Source organism: Symphalangus syndactylus, chromosome 1 (assembly GCF_028878055.3).
Source record: "Symphalangus syndactylus isolate Jambi chromosome 1, NHGRI_mSymSyn1-v2.1_pri, whole genome shotgun sequence".
Taxonomy (NCBI): domain Eukaryota; kingdom Metazoa; phylum Chordata; class Mammalia; order Primates; family Hylobatidae; genus Symphalangus; species Symphalangus syndactylus.
Genome location: NC_072423.2, coordinates 92,835,859 through 92,861,104, shown reverse-complemented (window position 1 = coordinate 92,861,104; position 25,246 = coordinate 92,835,859). Strand labels below are relative to the sequence as shown.

Below are 25,246 nucleotides of genomic sequence, written 5' to 3'. Positions count from 1 at the left end.
GTATCATTTAGAGCTTGTGATGCATGGGGGCTGGGGCGGGGATTCTTTTAAAACCTAAAGTTAATTATTTTTCTAATTTCATGCTGCATGCATTATGCATCAGCTGTTATCACTGGCAGTAATTGCAGACAGGTATGCAAATCCACTATAAATGCACCTAACCACATAGGCCGGCTGGGCAGCGCTGGTGCCAGGCGGCGGGATGTCCTGAACTTCAGAGAATGTAAATCGCTTTTAAAAAAACAGGACTTTAGAATTGTGTCTTAGGAGGTTAATTATATTGATAACAGTGTTCGATATTAAACCATTCAAGGTCAGGAGGGGGTGGGGGGATGAAAGGAGACACGTGTAATTTTGTTCCTTTCTCTCTCGGCATTATTTAATAAGATGCTCCTACACCTGATATTTCTGTCTGTCTGTGTCCATTTTTAGTAAAGCTGCCTAAACTGAGACTTAATTCCTTTAGGGAAGGGAAAAGGAAAGCCCAGTGGGCTGGGCGAGGTGGCTCATTGTAATCCCAGCACTTTGGGAGGCTGAGGCGGGTGGATCACCTGAGGTCAGGAGTTCAAAACCAGCCTGGTCAACATGGCGAAACCCTGTCTCTACTAAAAATACAAAAATTAGCTGGGCGTGGTGGTGCGTGCCTGTAATCCCAGCTACTTGGGAGGCTGAGGCAGGAGATTCACTTGAACCTGGGAGGCAGAGGTTGCAGTGAGCCGAGATCATGCCACTGCACTCTAGCCTGGGTAACAGAGTAAGACCCTATCTCAAAAATAAATAAATAAATAAAAGAAAGCCCAGTGGAATTTCAGAGGGAAGGAGAGGGGCTAAAGGTCTTTATTTTGGGGGATGAGGAAAAGGAGGAGAGGCAGTACCAGCAGGGCTGAGGACAGTCCCCCAGAACAGGACTGAGGCTGCGGGCTCTGCGCTGCTTCCCTCCTCAGCCTCCTTTAGGATCCTGGGCCACAGCAGACAGCCTGGAGAGGAGCGGTGTGACCAGTAAAGGCTGGTGATGGGCAACACTCACTGATCGTAGATCAGAGGCTTGGCGCTGGGCTCCGAGGGCAGGGCCTCTCAGGGGCTGAGAACAACCCTGACAAGGCGGGAGGCAGGCCCTGCTCCCAGTGGGACCCTCCCTATTTATTTATCATGAGTTTATGGATTGTCTCCTGCCCTAGAATGTAAACTGCTACAGTTAGGACATGGTCTGCCTTGTGCCTGGCATGGAGCCTGGCACAGAAAGTGCTCAGTAAACATCTGATGAATGAATGAACAGGGCCACCAAAAGGGAGGCCCCTGAACCTAGACCTGGGGCCGGGTGGTGGTAGAGAAGAGGGAGGCTGGCCTTCCTACCACCCACCCCAGGACGTCATGGTGACCCAGGGTGCCCTCACCACAGCAGCCCAAAGAGGCAAAGGGAAAGGTCTGGATTGTGCAGCAGATGGCAGAGGGGTGGCCACAAACCCAGGCCTCAGATTCGATGTCCGGAGCTCTCCCCTTCCCAGGTCTCCTACCGCCTGTCTCAGCTGCCCAGCGGGACCGCTCTGGCCCCAAAGGGAGACTCTTGGCCGTCTGTACTCACCCCCACTGATATGGATGCTGGCCTGGCACTGCCCAACTGCCTGTCTGTCTCCAACTATCAGAGGTGATCCTCACTTTCCTACAGAGGGCCTTTTCCCCTCCCGCCCACCCCACAGATACACTCACGGGTGGAACCCACCACTCAGGACCCTGGAATCATGAGAGAAAGGACCTCAGCGATTGTCTGCTTTTTGCAGATGAGGAAAATCTGAGGCCCTGCATGGATGAGACAAGCTCAGGGTGTAGACAGAGCCCTCCAGCAGCTGTGGGCAGCCTCCCCGCCCACCTCCTGGGGCCTTGGCGCCCAACTGTAACCCTTTCCCAGGGGTTTGGCACAGGGAGGGTGCTGGGGAACAGTGTCCCAACTCCAGCAGGGCCTCATGGGGGCCGCTCTTCTCCACCAGCAGGTCTGCAGCCCCTCAAGCCTGTCGGGTCACTCACACCTGTAGGGTCACTCATGCCTATGGGGTCACGCCTGTTAGCATTAGCAGTAGCTGGCAGGGCTGGGTGCCTGAGTGTTGGGCACGTCATAGAATGCTCTCTCCAGCTGGCCACAGCCTGTGTGGTGGGGAGAGGCTGAATACCCAGTGCAGAAAGGGAGGGGCAGACCTGTCCAAGGTCACACGTTCACAACCAGAGGGCCAGGCCCCAACCCAGGTCTGTCTGCCCAGAGCGTTTGTTTCTTGCCTCCCTTTGCACAGAGCCACTGAGCAGACCTTCCATGGCAGCAGTCCTTGGGGACAGCAGCTGCTCCCCTCTAGCTTGGCTTCAGCCTAGGAATGACCCCCAAGCCCTCCTAGGGACTGGAGGGGCAGTAGGGACCAGGGCTGGGCACTGGGAGAGAAGCAGCCAGCCCAGCTCCGGCTCAGGCATGCTCGCAGCCCCGCTGTTGGGCTGGCGCACTTTTATAATAAATAACAGCAAATAGCCCATCCACAGGGCATCTTTCACGCCGGTGGCTAATAACATGGCTATTAATGCCCCCGCAGACGGCATGCACACTGCGCTGCGCTGACGAATGTCCCAGGCCCTGGTGCAATCATAAATCAACCCCTCTCCTGAGGAAAAGCATGGGAAGTGTCATTTTCCATCTTGGTAATGAATTGGGGCTTCCCTGTCCTGCCCAGGGCACCACGGCTTAAGGTTGCTGGGATTTGTGTTTTTGGAGGTGCAGCCTCTCCCTCTGGCCTCCTGGGATCCCTGGAGGAGTCAGCCCCGCCTCAGCGGGAGGGAGCACTCACCGCCTGCTGTGTGACCCTTGGGGCACTCTCTGCCCTTCTCTGGGCCTCAGCTCGCTCCAGTAACCAACGAAGAGGCTGAACTGGAAGCCAGCGCAGATGGTGCCCAAGGGCCAACAGGAGCAGGACCTTGGGCAGTAGCTTTAGATCAACCCACCCTAGGTCCCCCGGCCAGAGCAGGGGCGGGCCCTGATATAGACTTGTGGACTCCCTCCTGTTCAAAGGCAGCAGGCGCCAGGGCAAGTAGCCTAGGTTACCAGAGCTCCTGCCCACCGCCCCGCCAAGGCCTCACTGTTACCACCTTTAGGGAGGGGGCTCAAAATGAGATTCCTCCACCCTGCTGCAGGGCCATTTACTCCAGGAGAGGCCACTCCGTTACATCCTGGGTCCAGCTGCTGGGCAGAGCTGGACCAAATGATGCTTATGCCGGCAAGCATACGCCGGCAAGCAGAAGCCGCCAGCTGCATGAACTGCATGAGTGGGTGGGTGGGATGGAGCTGCAGACCCGTGGAGACCTGTGGAGCTCTGGCTGGGAAAAGGGGCCTTTGGAGGGCGCGACCCAGCTGTCTGGGTGCGAGGAACCCTGGGCCACCCTGGAGCCCTTCCGAATTCGCATCCCTCTTCCCTCCTCCTTGGGCCTTACCTCCTTCGTCGCTGCAGCCCAGGAGCCCTCTGGTTCCGACTGGGGTCACAGGTCCGGAGGCCCCCGCCAAAGTCACGAAGCCGCGACTCGGGATACCGTGAGCTCGGATGGCGCTCACATTCCCAGCCTCGTGGTCCTACCAGGCCTTGCACCACTAGGGACGCAGACCTCAGCCCTGGGGTGACTGGGCAGCACTGGGGCTCCCCAGGGCACAGAGAGGGGATCCGGTGCCTCGGTCTTCTGATCTCCTGGCGTTCAGATGAGGCTGCAGGCCACAGTCAGCAGAATCCTTGGCAGCCTAGGCCGCAGGCGCAGCTGGCTTATCCCTGCAGAGTGAGGGTCCTGTGTGCAAGGGGTACAGGGACACCCCTCTGGACCCCAGGACTCCTGAGGGTGGCCTGAGGGGGTTCCGACTCCCTGTTCGTCGGGCATGCCCTGTGGCCTGGCACCCAGCCCTGAGCAGGGTGGCCTCTGCTGCTTGCTACTGCCACGGCCCTTTTCAACTCTTGCCCTTTTGTCTGCAGGCCGCCACCTCTTCTGAAAGGCCTCTGCGTGGCTTTTACCCCCTTTTTGTTTACCAAGTCTTTTTTTTTTTTTTTTTTAATCCCTTTAAGTCACTTGGCAGAATGGGCTGGGTGCAGAGAGCGTTCTTGCGTGACAGAGCTGAGAGGGAGCCACTCTCCAAAGGCTCTGTATTCCTGCCACTCAGGCTGCGTCTCTGGGGGGAAGGAGGGGGTCCATTACCCCGCTGAGGAGTTCAGATGTTCATGGTGGGGCTGGAGCTGCTGACACATGCAGCTGAGCTGTCAGGCCCCCACATGCCCTTCTTTGGGAAGATGCTTGGGGGGCGAGGGCCTCAGTCCTGCTTGGCTGCTCCTGTTTGTAGAGGTTTCCTTGCTGGGGAGGTAGGGAGGATGGGTTATTCCCGCTTCACTCCCTGGTCTTGTCTGTCCAAAAAGGAATCCATCTTCTCGCCCACTGCCTGCTTCCTCACCTGCCAAAAACAATACCAGTGATTAAGCCCAGAGACATGAGGGACCGCACTGGGACAACATCCACCAGGGCCACTGGGCCACAGCCCCCTTTGCTTTGGATCCTGTGGTTTTTTTTTTTTTTTTTGGAGATGGAGTCTCACTCTGTCGCCAGGCTGGAGTGCAGTGGCGCGATCTCAGCTCACTGCAACCTCTGCCTCCCAGGTTCAACCGATTCCCCTGCCTCAGCCTCCCAAGGAGCTAGGACTACAGGCGTGAGCCACCACACCCGGCTAATTTTTTTTTTTAATTTTAGTAGAGATGGAGTTTCACCATGTTGGCCAGGATGGTCTCGATCTCCTGACCTCGCCCGCCTCGGCCTCCCAAAGTGATGGGATTACAGGCATCAGCCACTGTACCCAGCCTGGATCCTGTTTTTTTTCTTAATGCCACTTGCCCATGAGCCGGGGAAGGGGCTGGGGTTATTCTCCCTATCTCCTGCCTCTTTCCAAATCCTGACAACAGTTAGCCATGCATAGTGCCCAGCCTTGCAGCTACCTGGTTTTCCCTCCCTGGTGGTGGAAGGACTGGGAAGAGAAAAAAAATGAAGTTTTTCGAGCTCCTGGCCGTGCAGGGCCACCCGCCCAGCCCAGAGCTGGCTCCAATTCCCCCGGCACCTGCTCTTCTTGCTAAATGTCATTCAAAGGCTCCAACTGGGCCGCCATGGCCTGGGCTTCCAGAACAAGCACTGCCTTTCCCCACCACGGGAAGCAGGACCATCAGGGAACTGGGGAAGTTGGGTCTCTGTGTTCCTGGCCTCTGTCTGGTGCCCACCCCACTTTCTAGGTGGGGGGTCAGTCCTCAACACCGGCAGCCGCCCTCCTCTTCCGCACAGACGGAGGGCAGGGCAGGCTGTTCTGGAATCCAAAACAAAACCCCGAGCCCTCCCCAGCACCTCTCATTAGCGCGGCATGTGGAAGGGCCGAGGTGCCCTGGTGTCTGTATTCCCCCTGCAGGAGCCCCTCTTTGGAAAAGGGCTTTTATTACACATCTGAGAGTGCTCGCTCTGGTTTGAAATCAGATCCAGATGGGCTCAGCTGCATCTAGGCACTTTTCTTTGTAGGGCCTAAGGTGGCTGATTTGAGAAATGCTTGTTGTCGGAGGCCGTTACAAATAAAAACAAGGATATTAGGGTTCATGTTTTAATAAGCCTAGCACTCAGATGGGGGGTGGCTGCCCACGGGGCTCACAGCCTGGCAGAGAAGGCATTTGGGAAGGGTGTGTGCCAGCCAGGTGGTATGCAGGCTGAGTCTGATGGGGTGGACAGGGTGGCGGGGAGAATTTTCTTGGGACAAGCTGCCCTAGGAAGAAGGTTTCAGAGCCAGCCAGCCCCATAGGACATCGATTCTGAATGGCCAGTGCCTGGTGAATACTACACGTGGGGCAGAGGCCCTGGAAGGGGTACGGTGGGGCTTACGCAGGAGGGAAGATGAGGACAGAGTCCCTGTATGCGGGGGGGAGGGCGGCCGGCTCCAGCACAAGCCCTTATTGCTATTACCACCCGCGTGATTTCATCCAATTATAAATTGTAATTTCTCCATGAAAGCGAGAGATGGAAAAAGTCCAGTGAGGTCATCTGCCTCCCTGGCCAGGGCACAGAAATTGTTTTATACCGATGGGGGTGGGGCAGGGGCAGCGGGCCTTGGCATTTTGAGAGGATGACGGCCGTGTCCTGGGAGCCCAGAGGCTCCAGTCAGCTGTGGCCGCTGCCTCCCCATAAAGAGAGAAACCACTGAGCTCTGCTTTTGAAATTTAGAATTCAAAAAGGAGGCAGGTTCATCCCACTGGTGTGTTCGCCTCAGACCCTTCCCATAGCTTCTCGGCTTTATCCTGAGACCGTCCCATAGCTCTCAGGATAGAGGCAGTGCTCCTACGGTAGTTTCCAAGGGCCCTGCCCAGCCCACCAGCTGTGTCTCCCACTACTGCCCACTAATGCCCCGAGCTGACTCCAGCCTGGCCCTTCACTGTACTTTTCCCCTTCTGTAAGAATCCGTGCAGACGTCATCCCTCCCTCCCTGCAATGGGCCACCCTCCCCTTGGCTTGTGTGGTCCTGTGAACCATGACAGCAACGACATAGCATGAAAAGAATTGTCTCCCTGGCTTCAAGGGAGGACCTGAGGCCGGATCCCCCAGGGCCTGGCTCAGTGCCTTGCATGCAGTTGGTGCTTAATAAATGCACCCATCAAACTCTCCATCTGCTCCCTCATTTAGAAAACCAAGGCACTAAGCAAGGCTCTTGGTGCCCGTCCAGCTTTGTATGTCCTCAGTCCACCTTCCCTGCTGCAGCCCCCACCCCCACCTTCCCTGGGGCCTGCAGAGCCTCCTGGAACCCCAGTGCTGGGATACTGGGCTCCTCAGCATCTGTGCCCTGGATAAGTGGGGCCTCTCAGGCTTCTGGGGTGTGTATTGGTTTTCCAAGTGAGTCTGGCTGGCAGTGGTTGGGAGGTGTGAGCTCTCCAGCAGCACTGTGGCTCTTCCCTTGTGTGGGTGCATAATGATGATCATTAGTAGCCACCTGCATTCACTGAACCAAAGGAGGCCCAAGAATAAATATGTAAATGCGTGTGCCTGGCAGACACCTCCCGCCAGAGCCATAGCGCCCCCAGTGGCCGCCCTCCTGGCTCGAGTGAGTGGAGACCATGCCATGTGAAGTTAGTGGTTACACTCCTTGCCTTGGCCTCCCCTGTTCCCACAGGCTCCAGGTCTGGTCTCTGTGCTCAAAACCAATAAACCATTTTTTGAGTCAACATCATAAAAGCTGCCATTTTGAGTAAAAGTACTTTGAGACGCTTACACAATTCTACTTTTGTTGTCGTCAATCACATCACAACTGTATTAAAAGAAATTTGAAAGGAGGGAAAGAAAGCCAAGTGCCCAGTCTCACATCTCTGCACCACCCTCTGATTTTGGCCGAATCTGCCCATACATATGTGCCAGGGGACAATGCACCTTGTCCTTTCCCAGTAATTTCTGCCTTGCCATCTTCCCTGAGCTTGGGAAGACAGCATGGCTAGCAGGTCAGGGAGGACCACTTCCATTGTGTGGACTGAGAATAGGGAGCGGGACTTGTCCAGGGTTATACAACCTGCAGCAGTGTCAGGGCCTCAAACTCCAGGCCAATTTCCTTCTTGCTGCACTACTCCAAGACAGTGCAAGAGAAATGGACCATCCACCAAACACTGCACTGAGGGGCCCTGGGCTTCTCCCAAGGCTCTCTTGTGCACCCCTCCATCCATCCATCCCTCCATCCTTCCATCTCTCCTTCCATTTCTCTATCCCTCCATCTCACCATTTCTCTATTCATTCATCCATCCATCCATCCATCTATCCATTCATCTCTCCATCCGTCCATCCTTCCTTCTCATTTCTCCATTCACCCATCCATCTCTCCATCTGTCAACCCATCCATTCATCTCTCCATCCATCCTTCCATCTATCTCTCCATTCATCCTTCTATCTCTCCATTCATCCTTCCATCTCTTCATCCATCCATCCCTCCATCAATCTATCCATTCATCTCTCCATCCATCCTCCTATCTCTCCATCCATCCATCCTTCCATCTCTGTATTCATCCTTCCATCCCTCCATCTCTCCATCAATCCATCTATTCACCTCTATCCATCCATCCATCTCTCCATCTTTTCATCCATCCATCCATTTCTCCATCTATCCATCTGTCCATTCATCCATCCATCTCTCCATCCATCCATTTCTCTCCACCTATCCATTTCTCCATCTTTCCGTCTACCCATCTCTCCATCCAGCAAACATATTCTGAGTGTAATCATGCTCCAGGCATTGTACAAGACATTGGGGATCCAAAGAGATGCCCCCATCCTCCAGGAGCTTACAGTCCAGTGGGGAGGGCACTGGTTTTCAGAAGGCTACGGTGTGAGATGCACACAGGGCAGTTTGGGAGCCAAGAGCCCCGCCTTCCCAGCCTTCGGGGAGTGGGGTGGATCACGGAGGCTTCTTGGAGAAGATGACGCTGTGCTGTGGTTCTGAGGTACTCTCATGTCATGACAATCACATGTGAGCTCATTGGCAATCCAGAGTGGGGCAGGTCTGGCTGGGTTTTCCCTTGACCACCTGCCTATCTTCTAGAGCCACTGCCCACCCTTGGCCCTCAGGGCTTCCTCCCGAAGTAGAAATGGTCCTCAGGCCCTCAGCTTTATAGTTCATAGCTGCCTTAAAGATCGGAGCTCTCTGATATTAATTCCTATATTGGCAATTAGCCCTCCTGTTTCATTTCAACCTTTGGCTCTTCGGGATGGATTTTTATGTATGTGTCATTAATCAGATGGCTGGTGTGTGCTGCTAGAAACCCAGGTGGGCTTTATGGCTGGTGACTTAGTGAAGTGGTGTTTTAAATGAACAACATGCCTGCCCCCTCCCTGGGCAGAGGTGCCCTGTGGCAAAGAGGGCAGAGTTTAGATCATTGTAAGCAGGTCAGAGCTGATGCGAGCTAGGAGACCCAGGATTTTCTTTCATTTTGGACTTCCAGGCTGAGGTCAGCATCTGTATCTGACCTTTATAGATGAAAAGGCTCTTTGTGACTCAAACTGGAGTTTGTTCTATGGCTGCTGACTTCCCCCTACCAGGATGGCCGTCCACAGAGCCTGTTCCTTTCTTTCCCATTGCAGAGAGTGGTCTGGGGGCTGCTTATTCCCTCTCTCCCGAGGGCACTGGAGACGGAAGGCTGGGGGCAGGGAGAGCATTGCCGTGTGGGGGCTAGGACCGCTCCAGTAATGGGCTCAGCATGTAGGGAGTGGGATGGGAAGAACATTTCAGGCTGAGGGAACAGCCTATGTGAAGGCTGGAGGTGGGAGGGCTTGGTACAATGAGAGGTCAGTGTCCCAGAGCTCTGAGTGAGTGGAGGGCCGTGATCCGAGCTGAAGCAGGGCCCGGAGCCTGGTCTTGGGGGCGCTCTGAATGCTACGCTGAGGGGCCTGGTCTTCGTACAAGGGCAGCGGGGAGGCCGTGAGGGTGCCGAGGCATGGAAGAGTGTGACCAGACTTGCAATTTAGAAAGAGCGTTCTTGCTGCTGCATGGAGACCTGGAAGGTGCCCGAGTGCATGGAGAGGACCAGTGAAAAGCTGGGACTGCGTCCTCAGGAACAGGGGCAGGGACCTGGGCTAGGGACCTCACACAGTGAGGGGTTGAAGGGAAGGGGCCAACTTGGGAGGCCCCCAGGCTTTACTCCCTGAAGACAGGCCTGGGTGCTGAGTGGGTTCCCACCTCCTTCTCCTCACTGGAGGGCAGCTGAGTGCTCCCAGGAGCACCACCAAGAGAGCCATGGGCAGCCGGCTTGCTATGGGCTTCGAGCCTGGTCCTGATCTGCAGCCTGCAGCCCCGGGCCTGAGCAGGAGCAGGAAGGCCACTGGTGGCTGTGCCTTCTGCTCTGTGAGATGGGCCCACCCCATTCCCTGCCCACTCGCTCCCGGCCCCCAGGCTTGGCACCGCTGCATGGCACCCGAGTAGCAGGGTGAGAAGAGGCGGAGGCGAGAGCCTGCTTGTGTGGTGCGAACCCTTCCAGCCTCCGCTCTGCTAATTAAACCATCTCCTGACAAAACCCAGACTTTCAGGGTATTTGCAAGTGTGCGAGCCAGGCTGTGGGTGGCTTCAGGAGTTTGTGCCGCCCGGCCGGCAGGCCTGGGCCTTTGCCAGCGCCCACCCTCAAGATGGCCATCAGAGAAACTCAGCAGGCAGCGCCCAGAGCAGGGCGCTCCAGGGGTGCGGGGCCCACTCACCCAGGACAGAGCTTCTCTTGCCATGGGACATCTCTCCTTCTTTATTCTCTTCCTTCCTTCCCTTCACACATGGGCAGCTCTGGCCAGAGGTGGCCTGGGAGTTCACCCATCCCCTGGTGCTGAGTTGGCAGAGAAGCCCAAATTGGGCACAGACTGTAGCCACCTGCCCCTCCCTACCTGCCCCACTGGACCCAGCAGTCCCTCCCTGTACTGTCTGGGGGGTCTGGAGGCCCAGTTCTGCCAGGCTCAGGGTGCTGCAGAGGAGGAGGGTTCCCTAGCTGAAGCTGCTGCCCTCACAGTGCAGCTGAGCAACAGGGGACCTAGAAACGGCTGCCGGTGGGCACCGCCATCCCCGGGCAGCAGGGAGACAGGAGCAGGCAGGCGCCTGAAGAGTCCTCATCCGCCTGGAGTGCTCTTGTGCCTTTGAAATCTCCTCCCAGCAAGGGCAGGCAGGAACTCCCAGGCCCAGACGCTGAGAGAGTGGGTGAGCGGGGGACCAGCAAGGGCCGCTCGCACCCAGCTCACTGAGTGACAGGCATTGGCTCTCAGCTCTGCGGGGGGAGGCCCTCGAGGGGACACAGCCGGCAGTGTGCTTGGAGGGTATGGGGACATGGCAGCCCCCCACAGGCCTGCCCTCTTCACCTCAGGGAGAGGCACTGCGGCCAGAGCCTGCCCCTTCACAGAGCAACTCTAGGCACAAAAGCGGACAGGGCAGGGTGCGGTGGCTCACGCCTGTAATCCCAGCACTTTGGGAGGCTGAGGCAGGCAGATCACTTGAGGTCAGGAGTTCGAGACCAGCCTGGCCAACATGTTGATACCCTTGTGTCTACTAAAAATAAAAAAATTAGCTGGGCATGATGGCAGGCGCCTGTAATCCCAGATACTCGGTGGGCTGAGGCAAGACAATCGCTTGAACCCAGGAGGCAGAGGTTGCAGTGAGCCGAGATCATACCACTGCACTTCATCCTGGGCAGCACAGTGAGACTCAGTCTCAAAAAAAAAAAAAAAAAAAGAGGGGACAGGAACGACCACTTGCCTGCCAGCTCTACCTGGCAGACCTCACTGTAATGCGTCGCCTGTGCCCATTAGGGCCCGTGTCCACCCTAGAGGAAGCTCGGGGTGATGAACCTGGTGCCACCAGCCAAGGCCGGAACCTCTTCTTTCAGGAAATTGGCCTGCTTTTGTCGGCAGAACAGTGGCTGTTCAACCCCCTGCCTGCCCATCACAGTGCTCTTGGCTGCCCCTTGGCCGAGGCAGGTGGTGGAGCCAGCAGGCAGCTCTGGTCCCCTCCTGGCCTCCAGGGTCTGGGCACTCTCACAGTGTCTCCTGGCAGCCTGGCTGTGAAGTGGGCCCCACGCTGTCCCCACACTAGAGCTCTTGAGTGGCAGTTTGAAGCAGCACTGTGCTGGCTGCAGCGCAACACATCCTGCAGGCTCATGGGCCCCTGGGGGGTGGGGGGACCACTGCTGGAGACTCCCCAGGGAGAAAGCTGAGGAGCTGTCAGAGAACCCAGGCTCTGCCCAAAGGCAGTCAGCTCCCTCCCTCAGCTGCCCCTTCCCCAGACCCTCTCCTCAGCCTCGCGCTCCTCCATTCAGGTCTCAACCCCTGACTTGGAGCCCCTCTTGGCCTATTTCAGGAGCCCCCTGCTCACCTCCTTCAAGGGCTCTGTGCTAGTGCTGGGGGTCCGGTTTGCAGCACCTCCCTCCGCCTGCTGCATCTAGAAACCCAGCCCTTCTCAGACCTCCGCTGTGAGCTGGGGATTCCAGGCCACGCGTATGCCATCATCCGAGTTACTCAGGTGCAGCTGGGGGAAGCTGCCTTTCCTTCCAGAAGCATCCACTAGCAACCTCAGTTCTCTATTTCCCTCCCACCAGCTCTGCCAGCCTCCAGGCCCCAGGGACAGGTGCCCTCTCACTCAGCTCCCAGCTCTCTGGTTTCCCTGCACCAGCAAGAGCCTGTGCCAAGGGATTTTTTGCCTGTGTTGGAAATCTCCCACCCTTTCCCTCCTTCCCGTAAACATGCTCTCTCTGGCCGAGAGCAATGCTGTGCGCTCGGCCCAGGAGGCCAGACTTTGTTAATATTTACAGCGAGTGGCTCAGGAAGCTATTAGCTTCCTTTTCTTGTTGTTAATTGAAAGAGGAGAAAATGGTTGTAACACTTCAAAAGAACTTAAAGCGCAGCCTGAGAGACTAGCTGAATTGGGAGGAATGGGGGAAAAAGAGAGAGACTATTTTAAATAAATAAAGCAAGCAAGCCAGCCCACACCTCACACAGGAGTGGAATGTCGTTCCTTCCCCATCTTTGCAGACGCCTGGCTTTCCTCTGAGGTTTCCTTAGTGCCTCTCATTGTATATTTTCCTTTTCATTCGGGAGCCTGCCTTAAGGAGAGAAGGAGGAAGAGAAAGGACTCGCAGCACACTTTTGTTAATAACAAGGCTCTTTGAAGCCACAGCTAACGAGGCCCCTGCTACCTTCACTCCTGGAGCACACGGGGCTGGGTGACCTGTGGCTGCCTCCCCTCCTGGGACACAGGCCCAGATGGGACATTCAGAGAAATCCACTCCTGGGCCCCACAACCCGGATGTGACCTCTGAGAAGTGCTTCAGCCTCAGTTCTCCTGTGAACCCCAGGCACAGCCAAGGATGCCGTGGTTGTGGGGTCGGGGGTGACTTTCTGAATCCTGGTAGATAGGGGCCAGCATTGAGAGGCCTCTGGCCTCTGTGGTCAGCCTCCCTGAACCACTTTTCCCAAAGACAAATGGTCCCGCCCGCAGCAGCCACACATTGAGCTTCCAGAGTCTGCCCCATGACGTACGCGACCAAATGGCTCTGCCAGTCACCCTGCGGTTAGGCAGGGACAGGAATGGATGACTCAGGAGGCCTTCACTCCAGGAGCCTGCCATTCATTTCTAACTGACAACTGTTTCTTCCTCCAAGAAGCTTCCCTGACCCTTCCTTGTCCCCAGCCTGCTTAACTTTGTTTTTTGGGATTTTTTTTTTTTTTTTTTAGATGGACTCTCACTCTGTCACCCAGGCTGGAGTGCAGTGGCATGATCTCAGCTCACTGCGACCTCCACCTCCCGGGTTCAAGCAATTCTCTGCCCCAGCCTCCCAAGTAGCTGGGATTTCAGGTGCCCACCACCATGCCCGGCTAACTTTTTTTTGTATTTTTAGTAGAGACGGGGTTTCACCATCTTCCAGGTTGGTCTTGAACTCCTGACCTCGTGCTCCACCTGCCTTGGCCTCCCAAAGTGCTGAGATTACAGGCGTAAGCCACCACGCCCAGCCTAAGTTTTGTATTTTTAATAGAGATGGGGTTTCACCATGTTGGCCAGGCTGGTCTCAAACTCCTGACCTCAGACGATCTGCCTGGCTTGGCCCTCAAAGTGCTGGGATTACAGGCGTGAGCCACCGCGCCCGGCCCTGGCCTGCTTAGCTTTGGCCTCTCAGGCTCCCCTGGCACCCTGCTTTCTATCAGCGGGCTCTTCTCTGCTTCGGCGGAGCAAGATGGCTCACTGTACCAGACACAGAGGGATGCCTTGCCCCCAGCTTCTGGTTGCTGCACAGGCTGCATTAATGGAGGAATCAACAGCATATTGAAGGAGGTGATCACTACACCACCTCCTCCCTCCTTCCACCCTGGTCACGCCAGACTAGAACACTTTTCTGTTCTGGGCTCTTAGAGACGCACAGCCACACTACAGAGCGGGAGGCCCAGCGAGTGGGGAGTGACCTTGGCCATGACCAAGAAGGGGTGGGGCTTGTTCAGCTCTGTCCAGGGAAGAGGGCAGTCTCCTGTCCTCAGCAAAGAAGGAAGACCGACCTGTTCTGGGAGGCCCAAGAACTGGAAGGACTGGGAGGGAAGGACTGGGAGGGATGGAATTAAGAAAGAAATCTGTACCAGGCAGAGATGCCCAAAGGTGGGCCAGGCTGCCCCCGCCAGGGGCATCCATACCTAGTCTACATGGCCACTGGCAGAGATGCCAGGCAGCGGTGAGCATGCCAGGTGGAGGCCTGGCTTCCCGGCTCACTCAGCCCTTGCCCTCTCCACCGGGGAGTATAACTGTCTTTTCCCAAAGGGCCGTGAGCTCTTACGGGTAAGGACTGTGTCCACAGCAGTGACAACACCAGCAGCTGACTCGATTGAGTTCTAGATGGCCCAGGCACACAGAGCTGAGATGTTGATGTGGATAATAATAATACTAACAACAACAGTAGTGGCCGCCCTGTGTTGTGTCCGAGGCAGACACTACTCACACGTCGCCTCACTGAATGCACAGGCATTGTTATTACCATTCCAATTTTCCACCTGAGAAAACAGATACTCAGGAGCCTGCCCAGGGTCCCACAGGGGGTCTGCTCCAGAGCCTGGATGCAAACTCACTCCTCTCTCCACTCTGGGTCCTCAATGCCACACCAGCCACTCCAGTCTGGCCAGGGACTAAAGGTCGGCAGGAGGCTGCAAGCCGAGCTCCCTCTGCAGGGTCACAGGGCACATTAGCATATTAAAGGCTCTGAGAAGTCCTGCGGCAAAGATGCCAATTGAAGTTTGTTCACTCCGACGGTTACCAACTGACTTTGTCTTTGGTGACACCAGTTAACCTCCCAGCATTCGTGTCTTCTTCAAACCATGCTTGGGGAGATGCTGTGAGTGTTCATGCACCTGTTTACTCAGGCTTTTGGTAAGGGGCTGCTGTGTGCCACGCAGGGGCCTGGTGCTGGTGACATGCAGTGGGGAGGACAGGCCTGTCCCTGCCCTGTGCCTCCCTGGTGCCCAGCTGGTGGCTGGCACACAGTGGCACACGTGCCTGCAGCAAGTGAGGCCTGAATGAGAGTGGGAGTGGACGGGGCAGAGGAGCCAGGCTGGGCCATGGGAAGCCATGTGTCATGACCACACGCGGTCTCTGAGCCGCCCCATCTCCTCCCATCGTGGATGCTGTGTCAAGACCTCTGGCCACACCCAACCTCAACCTCTCCAGTGGCATATAGGCCCCTGGGAGGCCCCACCAGCCTTCCATTGGCAGGGTCAGAGCCCTCTGCCCCCACCCCAGGACCCCTGCCAGGTCCAGCACCTCTTCCCTTCCCTTCAGGCCCTGTCTCTCTGGACCTGACATTCTGATCACATCCCCTGGCCTGCCTGGAATACTAATTCTCCCCATATGAAACCATCCGTGTTTAATTTTTTTAAGAGGCAGACAGAAAGACAAGAACAGGGGAGATGTCAGTGGGTAGGAATTGGAGCCCTCTTTGGAGCCTGAGACTGTGCAGTGACTCCAGCCACTCAGGATGCCACGGCGACCCTAACACAGGCCAAGCTTGGAGGCCGGGAAGGACGGTGGCCTTTTGAATACACCAGAAGGACGGTGGCCTTTTGAATGTGCTATGGTCCTGGCTTGGGTGGGAGGATTGTTTTTTGGGACCCTCAGGAGCTGAGATCACGTGGGGATAGAGGGTCGGCAGCCCCGCTGTCCTCTGTACCACCTGAGAGCCCAGAGTGCCCCACCGCCCTCAGTATGCTTCCTGCAGCCCCAGAGAGAGGCCTCGGGACACAGAGAAGAGTGGCCAGATGGTGGGATTGGCCCAGCAGCTGCTCTGGTGCTCCTGCCTTTGGCTGTGCCGGGCCTCAGCAGCCTCTTGGTGGACTGGGGTAGTGGCCCACTGTCAGGAGGGCTGTTGTGGGAAGAATAGGTAAGCCTTGCTGGAGGGGACAGGACAGTGCTAACGGCCGGTGTCCAGGTGGGGAGTTGGGGCCCCTCATGCAACTTCAGCAGCTGCACCCCTTGGGCTGAGTGTCTTCTGAACATCAGTCTCCTTATCTGTCGGATGGGGGGATGGTGGCGGCAACGTCCTAGGCTGTGGCGAGGACTCCAGGAGGTGCTGTGCAAACGACCGAAGGACTGGCCCAGCTCTTCCTGGGCATGCACCTCAGCTACTGTTCTAACCCACCAGCCCCGACCCCACCCCAGCCTCACCCCTATAGGCTCGTCCCCCACATCCACCTCCCTGGCACCGGTGCAGCCCTGGGGCAAAAGCTGCGGTGGTACCACCCGCCCCCCAACCTCCCTACCTGGCATCCTTATGTCCCCAGAGGAATGAATGAGATTGTAACGGCAGGAAACTTGACAGAAAATGAAACGTGATGAAATCAGCTATGTGAATGATGAAATCCAAATTCCAGCCTCCCTGTGAGGCGGGGTGAACGCTGTCCCATGCTCTGCGGGCTGCAGACCCTGCAGCGGAGCCCGCCACTGCCCACTTCCCTTGCCCCAGGAGCTGGAATCTTAGGCCCCCTCCCCATCCCACTTCTATCCTCCTCCTATGCCCCCTCCCCACCCTCCCTTCCTTCTCCTCTCCCTCCTCCTCCCATGTCGCTCCTCATCTTCTCTTCCCTCCTCCTCCTCCGTCTTCTTCCTCCCCTCCCTCCTCCTCCCATGTCCCCATCCTCTTCCCTCCTTCTCCCCTCCCTCCTCCCCTTCATCCTCCCCTCATCCTCCCATGTCCCTCTCCATCCTCCCCTCCCTCCTCCCCCTTCTCCTAGGCAGTCAGCAGTCAGTGACCAACTGACCCAGAGGTCAGAGGTCAGTGCTGCAGATTCTGCCAGTGCCCCCTGCAGAGCAGACCAAACTGAGACCACCCTGGCTGGCACTCCCCCTGCCCTCTCCTGCTTTACTTCCTCCCTCAGGGCTCCCTGGGAGCGCAGGGCTGGACCCGACTCAGGCTCTGCTTCTGCAGAGCCCCAGAGACAAACCCCAAGGGCCTGATAGAGATACGCCACCACCCCTGCCCCCATTTTAGTCTTGGGACGCCCCTGCCTCAGAGAAGGGGTCTATCGGTGGCTGGGGACAAGGCCTGGGGCTGCGCAATGCTCCAGCTGGGACCCCTTCCTGCGGCGATGGCTGGCCACAGCCTCCACTTCCTGCCTCATCCCGCAGCCTCCTGGCCCAGCCACCTGTGAGCAGGCAGAGCCGGTCGAGGGAGGGCCCAGGGAAGCAAATGTGATTATTTGGCCTCCTCCTCCTCCTCCTCCTCCACCTCGGGGGCTGCCTCATAAATTATTATCGACCCACTGCTGCCCGGGCTGGAGGCGAGTTGAGGAAATAAAGCACCGGGCTCAGTAATTGTGCCCTGCTGCCTGAGTTTACTTATTTGTGGCTTTCCTACCCACTAAGAAACAAGACGATAAATAACTGCTATTAGGCTCCCAGATGGGAAAAGCAATGCACGATGCATTTCCCGAGGACGAGCAAAGGCTGGACACCCACACGCCCGTTGGCCTTTCCCACACCCTGTCACCCTGTGGACTCAGGCTGTTCAGGGCCTGAAACCTGGGGCCTGGGAAGACAGGCAGAGGATGAGTCCCCAGCCCCGTGGGGAGAGGGTGCATATCTTCCCCTCCCCCAGCCCCATTCTAGAAGGTTCTGCGCTCAGGATGACACGGCTGTTGAGTCCAGTCACAGGCTTTGTGTTTCTCTTTTGTTTGTTAGTTGGATGGAGGGCCTTGTCGTAAGTGCTGAAAGAATGAATACGCCACCTTATCCAACCCTCTCACTCTACAGGGCGTGGGGGGCAAACTGAGGCTCAGAGAGGTGAATGCCCTGCCCAGGGTCACACAGGGCAGAGCTGGTCTCTACTCCAGCACCATCGTCCTCCTCATTCTTTCCCTGGGGGCAGGACACCTACGAGCGGGCACAGAGACTGGCATCAGGGGCCCTTACCCTCCTCTCAGCCCTGCCCCCACGGGACTGGCAGCTTCCCCGAAGGCACCATCTCAGGGCCTCTCACCCTCCCTCAAGAGCCCTACTTTGTCCAGGCCCTGGGCCGGCTTCTCTCAAGGCATCACCTCCACCCCAGGAGTGGGGCCAGGCTGGGACTGGAGAACTTCTTGCTCTGAGAACAGTCTCCCCAAGTTTTTAGCCGCTTTCTCTGGTCCGTGGCTGCTGACCTGGCAGCTGGGAAGGAAGGTGCATGGATAAGAGGAGGAGGCTGGAGAAAGCCCCTGGGGAGTCAGGGGAGAGGGCTGGACCCACACCCGTGTTGAATCCCACCCCTGCTCCGTGAGGCAACGACTCCTCCATGTTACAGATGGGGACTCTGGGCTCAGAGATGATGAGCCTCCTGCCCAGGTCTGGGGGACTTGCGGGCCCTGTTTTGACCGAGTTTGGGTACGAATCCCTGGCACACTGGGACACTTGGCTGCCCTACCCCGGTCTCACAGCTGGTAAACAGCAGCACCAAGCCCTGCTCTCCCACCCAGAGCCCGGGGCCCTCACCTCTGCGGTGCAATGCCAGCCCCTCAGCAGAGCACCTGTCCCGTCAGATCACTCCCCAACCTGCCCTGTGCCTGGAAGGCTGCTGGTCACCAGCGGGCTCCTGGGCCCCTGCCTTCCGGCTGGGTTCACAGAGGAGCCACAGCAGCAGGCCGGAGGAAGGGAGGGCAGCCCGGGGGGCACCAGTCCCTGAGGCGTCCCTCTCTTGTCAGTGGCCCTCCCAGTGGCTTCGGTGGCTCTCTCTAAGTCTGGTAACCTCTGCCTCCTCCCCAGCCTCCATGGTGACAGCTGCCCACCTTCCGCTGTTGGTTTCCTAACCCCACCCATGACTTTGTGAATGGCGCCTTCAATACACTCGATTCCGCCTGCGATCCTGCCTAGTGCCCCTGCCAAGTAATAACAGAACAATCGCTCCCACCCACCAAGAGCCCACCATGTGCCAGGTTCAGTCTCTTACTGTCTGCTGTCGTTCATCTCATGCTCTTAGTGACCCCAGGTCACACACGATTATCCCCATTTCACAGACAGGGCAGCTGAGACCCAGAGAGGTCGAGTGACTTGCCGTGGGTCACACAGCCAATAAGGGTGAGCTGGTGGTGTGTGCTGATGGAAAAACAAAACCCAGGGAGGAGGAGGAGAGACCTGCTCCAGGCCAGGAGAAACAAACTGTAAAGGGCGGCGCCACCTGCAGGTGAGAGGAGAGTCAGCCTCTGCCATCCTGGGTGAGCAAGGGGAGGCCAGGCAGCCAGCTCCTGAGCGCCTGCCCTGCCCCAGGCCCACGGCCGCACCTGCAGGGCTCACAGGGAGGATGCTTATGCCGGCCTTCCACAGGTGAGGACCCCGAGGCTCCCAGACAGTCACGCGCAAGGCCCCACTGCCCCCTGGTCTGTGCTGCCCCTCCCTGGCCCCGCCTGGCCACCGAGCCTAGTGACGAAAGGTCCCCCCATCTCCTGGCTACGGCTCCCCTGGGTGCTTGCCTGGTTCCTCCCCAGAGGAGGCAGCGACTTTTACCAGCCTCCCCACCCTACACCCCTGGAGGAGTCTGGCTGCTTTGGGTCCCTGCGGGATTCGACTTTATTTTTGCAGAGCACTTTCTGAGTAACAGAACCCCCGGGGCCCTGGGGTGGAGACAGAGGGGCCAAGTGCCTATGGGAAGAGCCAGGGGAGGCCCAGAGAGCCAGTGACAGGGCCACCAGGGCCTCCACCGCCAGGGTGTTTCCACACCACAGCCCCTCTCGGGGACCTCCCAGCTCTGGCCCCTCCAATAGCTGAGGAGGCCTGGCCTCCCCTCCTGACACAATCCAGGCCTCTCCACCTCTCCCCTGTCGCAGAAGGAAGGAGCTAAGCCCTGTGCACCCACTGCCTTCATCTCCTGAAACAGCCCCCAGGAGAGGTGGTCTGTGGACCCCACAGTGCAGAGAAGCCAGCCCTGGGCAGGCATCCAGCCTCCGGTCATTCAGACATGCACAGCGTGCTCTGTGTCCTGGGTGGACAGGGTGAGGGACCACAAGGGCCAGGCCAAGCATGCAGCATCATGAGATCATCACAGGAGAGTGAATGTGAGGACAAGGACCCGTGGCAGCATGTCCTGCAGGGTGGCTGGGGCCGCGGGCAAGGCCAGCCTTGCAGGCCGCAGCGAGTGAAGCTGCAGGATGCTGGTACCAGCTGCGCCCATTTCTTGGGGACTGCGTGCCTGCCCCCAAGCCCAGAGCTCCAGCAAGGGGTGGCGACTGTGGAGAGGTGTGGCCAACTGGACCCTGCCCAGTCTGGTTCCCAGAAAACCTGGCTTTCTTGGGAAGCAGATGCACCCTGGAGTCTCCTCGGGCTGGGGACAACTGGCCTGTGGTCAGAGCTGGGCAGGACCTACAGCCAAGGCAGGGGTGGCAGGGGTGGCAGGGTTAGGGTGAGGTCTGGGTGGCGGACCCTGTTCCCACATCCGAGGTGACAGGAGCAGGTTGACTTCCCTGCACAGAGGCCATGGAGCTGGGGCAGGGGCCCAAGAGAGCAGTGGGGGCGCTGCGCAGGCGCACTTCTGACGGACCCGAGAATCGAAGACCTCACTGAACTGTGCCGTCATTTATTTTAATGCCTCTGTGGCCCACATTTGGGTGCAGGTGAAATATGGCCCCACATCATTTACTGGTGGGGATGTGAATTGTGCTTTGCTGTGGGAGGACAAACACATCTGGGGGGTGTTGGTCACTGTGGCAGCTGCTCAGGGTGGCCATGTGGCTGCTGTGTGGGTGGAGGCCGGGGAGGGTTCATCTCCCTGCGTCAAAAGGTTTCTCTTCATACCCTGCCATCAAGGAGAGAGGCAGTGACAGCTCCTGCCAGGACAGGGAAGGGCTAGCCGGCTGCCTGCTACCTCCCCTCCCAGCTCCATCCCCAGCCTCTACCCCCAGCACCGCCGGTGGAAGTCACAGGCTAGTTGGAGGAGCGGATGAGGGCTCACATCCAGCTCCACAGCTGCTTGGGTGATCTGGGTGTGTCTACATCTCTGTACTGTGAGCACGAGAACCTTCCTTCCTCATGCTCTTCTCCCCCTCTCTGTCTTCCTTGAACACACGACGTGAGTCCCTAGAGCATGAATAGGAGTCTCAGACAGAAGTGGGGCTGCAGGGGCTGGAAAAAGCACCCCCAGCTGCAGAACCGCTGTGCAAAGGCCCGGAGGCAGGAGGAAGGCTGGCTTTGTGGCTGTCCTGAGAGAACTCAGCCTGGGGCAGGGCGGTCAGCCAGGGGACCTCAGGGAAGGGCCTGGAGTTCCTCCTGAGGGCATGGGGAGAGCAGAGGGACAGGTTTGGACTGGAGAGTAGAAAGCTGGGGGTGGGGAGAGAATGTTCCATCCTCTGAGCTCAGGGGTAGTCACAAGGGCACCATATGCATATGTAAGATTCCCAGGTCTTAGAGCTGCGCACTCCAGGCTGTGCAGGTGCAGGTATGCACTTTACGCCTCCTAAAACCACAATTCAACAAAGGAAGCCTCCCTCTGGCCCCGAATGCAGGACCTGGGGCAGGGTGGGCTCTGAGCTAAGCCCCTCCTCCCCACTCCAGCCCTGGGGGATCCCAGTGTTGAGTCCTAGCTTCCTCTGAATGGCTGTGTGTGCGCAGCCACCCACCCCACCAGTGCTGACTGCTCATGGCCTGGCCCAGCCGACTCAGCTCACATCCCCCAGGGCTCCAGAGGGAGGGAGGGCAGGGACAGGCTGTGGCCACCTCCACCCCCACCCTCCCTCCCTGAGCCTCCTTTGAGGCTGCAAGGCCACTAACCATCTGCTGAGGCAGGGGCTGGGGGCGCAGGAAGGGCACCTGAGCCTCCCCCTCTGAGGGGGTGGGGTGGCCCCTGAGAAGAGCCCCCTTTCCTCACCCCCCCAGGACTTTGCATCATCTCTTATTCCTCCTGCATCCCTGCTGGGGATGCTGTTATTCCTCCACTTGCCCAGCTGAGGAAACTGAGGCCTGAGAAGTTAAGGTTGCTGGGAGAAGCAGGCCTCCAATGGATAACACTGAACTTCCTCCTGGGACAGCCTGCAGGTTGCCCCAGGCCTGTCTGTGGGTGACCGTCCCACTTCCCAAGGCAGGTAGGCCCAGCCTCCCTACAGCCACGTGGGGCAGAGGAACAAGGCTGTCGCTGTGCTGGCCCACGCTGCGGCCTGGGGTGGACCTAGTGGGTGGCAGAGGACGTACTTAGTGGAAGATTTATGAGCTGGGTTAAAATTTAATCTGGGTGGACAATCCTAGCCAGCTAAGCCAGCCACCCCAGACACGGCCTGGTCCCGGCAGCCCCGTGGTTGGGCCTGGCCCCCCTGCCAGTCTCCCCTGCCCTCCGTCCCCAGAAGGCAAGCAGCCCACCGCCCGCAGAGAAATATTAGCACGAATTCGATTTGGGGTGGGAGCAGCGGGTGCTGAGGCTTGTTTGCACTTCAGTTCAAAATTGAACAGGACAGAATCAGCTTTGGCCAGGAACCACCTCCGTGGTGCCCAGGGACAGCGCTGCTCTCCAAGGAGCCCCGCTAAGCCTTCCAGCTCCCCACCTGTCCACTCGGGCGTGCCCCTCCAAGCCGCCCTCTGCCCTCAGGCCCCATCCTCTGCCCAGAACTCCCAATCCTCCCTAGTGCCCCACTGCCTGGGCTTGAAACCTACTGATATGTTGGGGGGTCTGTGCAATGACTGAATCTGAGCCTCAGTTTCTTCATCTGTAAAATGGGGATAATAATAGGACCCATTGTTATAGTAAGGCAGAGTTAGAACTGTGTCTGCACGTGGCCTCCCCATAGACGGAAACCCTCACTGTGGGAGGGCAGCACCAAGGCTGGCTGGAGGGAGCAGGGGGACTGCAGAGCCCCCACACACGCACGTCTCCCTGTGAGTCCTGTGGTCTTGCGGCCTGCCCAGGCCAGGGCATTACCTCTTTGGACCTTGGGGCTACGGTTCTTGGTTGCCCAGTTTGGGCTGGTGGGTGAGGGAGAATGCTGGGGTCGCCAAGGCACGGAGTGTGGCCTAGGGCTGAGCCGAAGCAGCATGAGCACGTGGACAGCCCTGCTCCCTCCTGACTGGCCCTGCCTGACCTGCCCATCACTCTTTGACCACTGCCATGTGCTGGGTCCCTTCTAGGCGCTTTCCTAAGTGGGTACTGTCCACCCATTTTACAGAGAAGGAAAGTGAGGCTCAGAGAGGCAAAGAAACTGCCTCAGGCCTGTAGCAGCAATGACCCAAGCCCAGGCCCCTTGACCCCAAGGCTCACTGTCCTCCCACCCCCGCTGCCTCTTCGCTGCTGCCTCCACAGCACCTGCCCACAGTGCAGGGAGGGGGCTTCGCGGGAAAGGCAGGCAGATCAGGCAGCGGGGGCAGAGCAGGAAATGCACGTGGGCAGAGCACGTGCCAGGGGCTTCTCGAGGCTGGGGGACAGGCATCCCCCACTTTCACACATGCATTCCTGCTGCCTCTGGCCAGGATCCAGGCCTGGAAATAGCCGTGTCACCTTCGGAGGCTGAGTCCCTGTCACTGCTTTGCCCCAGGCCTGGGAGGGGGCTGAGAGGAGGGGGAGGCAGCATCCTCCAGGACTGCAGAAGGCGCGTGTGCCATGCACTCATGTACAGGTATACCTGCATGCACACCTGTGTACACGCACACGCTCATAGATGCACACACAGGCCCGTGTGCAGGATGGCAGGGACATGCTATGGAAACCTCAGTGTCTGCCTCACCACCAGCTCCGCCTCCTGAGGGACCAGTGAAAGTTAGGTCGTAACCCGGCACCTGTTCCAGTTGTGTAAATGACACTCTCCATGTCAGCCGGCGCTGCTGCACATGTGCCCCTACCCATGGGGCCGGCCGCACGCCCACCTGCACACTGCTCACACTCGCCCAGCACCCCCCAGGGCAGCTCCCCCCACCGGCCCTGGCAGGTCCGTCGGTCTATTGATGCCCACCCCTGCTGACTCACCCCTTGACCTTGGGAATTTGGGGCTGGGACCCTTCAGGAGTCACTGAACCCCCATCCCACACACTAGCAGAAGACTTGGAGCCAGTCTGGCGAGTCCCATTCCTATTTTGATACCAGGTCCTAGCTCTGACCTGGCGTCAGCATCTCACTGCGGCCTCTCATTACTCACTTACATGCTTATTTATTTATTCCCGGCTCGTTCTCGAAAGGATTTGTGGCAGCTTACAGAAATACAACATAATACGAGAGGATCAAGAGGCGGGAGGGGGGAGACAGGATGGAAAAAAGCCAGGCATCCGAAGCGGACAGGCTGGGGTTCAAATCCCGCCATTTACTTCTTTTATTTTGGGGGGACAGAGTCTCACTGTGTTGCCCAGGCTGGAGTGCAGTGGTGCAATCTCAGCTCATGGCACCCTCCACCTCCTGGGTTCAAGAGATTCTCCTGCCTCAGCCTCTGGAGTAGCTGGGACCATAGGTGCCCGCCACCACACCCAGCTATTCTTTTTGTATTTTAGTAGAGATGGGGTTTCACCATGTTGCCCAGGCTGGTCTCGAACTCCTGAGCTCAGGCAATCCACCCGCCTCAGCCTCCCAAAGTGCTGGGATTACAGGCATGAACCACCGCGCCCAGCTCCATTTACATATTATACCACTGTTTACGCATTCATCTTTGGCCTGTGGAGTCACTTTGCCCCCCTGAGCCTCAGTTTCCTCACCTGTGAAATGGGGATGATGATACCCACCGTGTGGGTTGTTAATGGGATATGAGAAGATACCAGGGGAGACTAAGCCAGCACTTGGCACACAGGAGGTGCCAATGGCACACAGCAGCTGCTGTGACGAGGAAGGAAGGCAGAGAGAGGTCAGGGTGGGGACAGATGAGGGCAGAGAGGCAGGGGGCCCTGGGTTGGAGCAGGCACAGCCCTGCCTACCTCTGTGTCTGGTGCCCTGTGGGTCGTGGTGAAGTCTGAGCTGAGGGAAACAGGTGAAATGGGAGCAGATGACTTTCAGGGGCCCCAAATGCCAAGGCCCAGGAATCCCCTCCGAGTCCTCTCAGAGGAGGATGCTCCACATTCCTTGTGTGAGACCCAGGGGCCTGCAGGGTGGAGCAGGACAGGGGTCTGGGGCTCCAAGCTGGGGGTCCCCACCCTCCCACCTGGTGCCTACACTCAGAGGTTTGGTCTTCAGCCCAGGGACCCCTGAGCTTCACCTGAATCCGAACCCCACTTCTGCCTGGAGCTCTGACTCCCACGGCCACCACCGTTAGGCATTGAGCCTTGTTTCGCCCCCCA

The 25,246-nt window shown here is 57.9% G+C and overlaps 2 protein-coding genes across 6 annotated transcripts in view; one reads left to right on the top strand and one right to left on the bottom strand.

Annotated features, from left to right (window-relative positions):
• MACROD1 (mono-ADP ribosylhydrolase 1) overlaps positions 1 to 25,246 on the top strand; it is a 169,643-nt gene that overhangs the window by 59,757 nt on the left and 84,640 nt on the right. The gene's annotated exons all lie outside the window — the stretch shown is intronic.
• Positions 1 to 25,246, bottom strand: part of FLRT1 (fibronectin leucine rich transmembrane protein 1) — an 83,632-nt gene that overhangs the window by 10,776 nt on the left and 47,610 nt on the right. For 2 of the 3 annotated variants that reach the window (XM_055232667.2, XM_055232739.2), the window contains exon 2: positions 3,463 to 4,456. The gene's annotated coding sequence lies outside the window, so the exon portion shown is untranslated. Of the gene's footprint in view, positions 1 to 3,462; positions 4,457 to 12,510; positions 12,808 to 25,246 lie in introns of those variants that run through there. The other variant, XM_055232818.2, reaches the window with a different exon arrangement.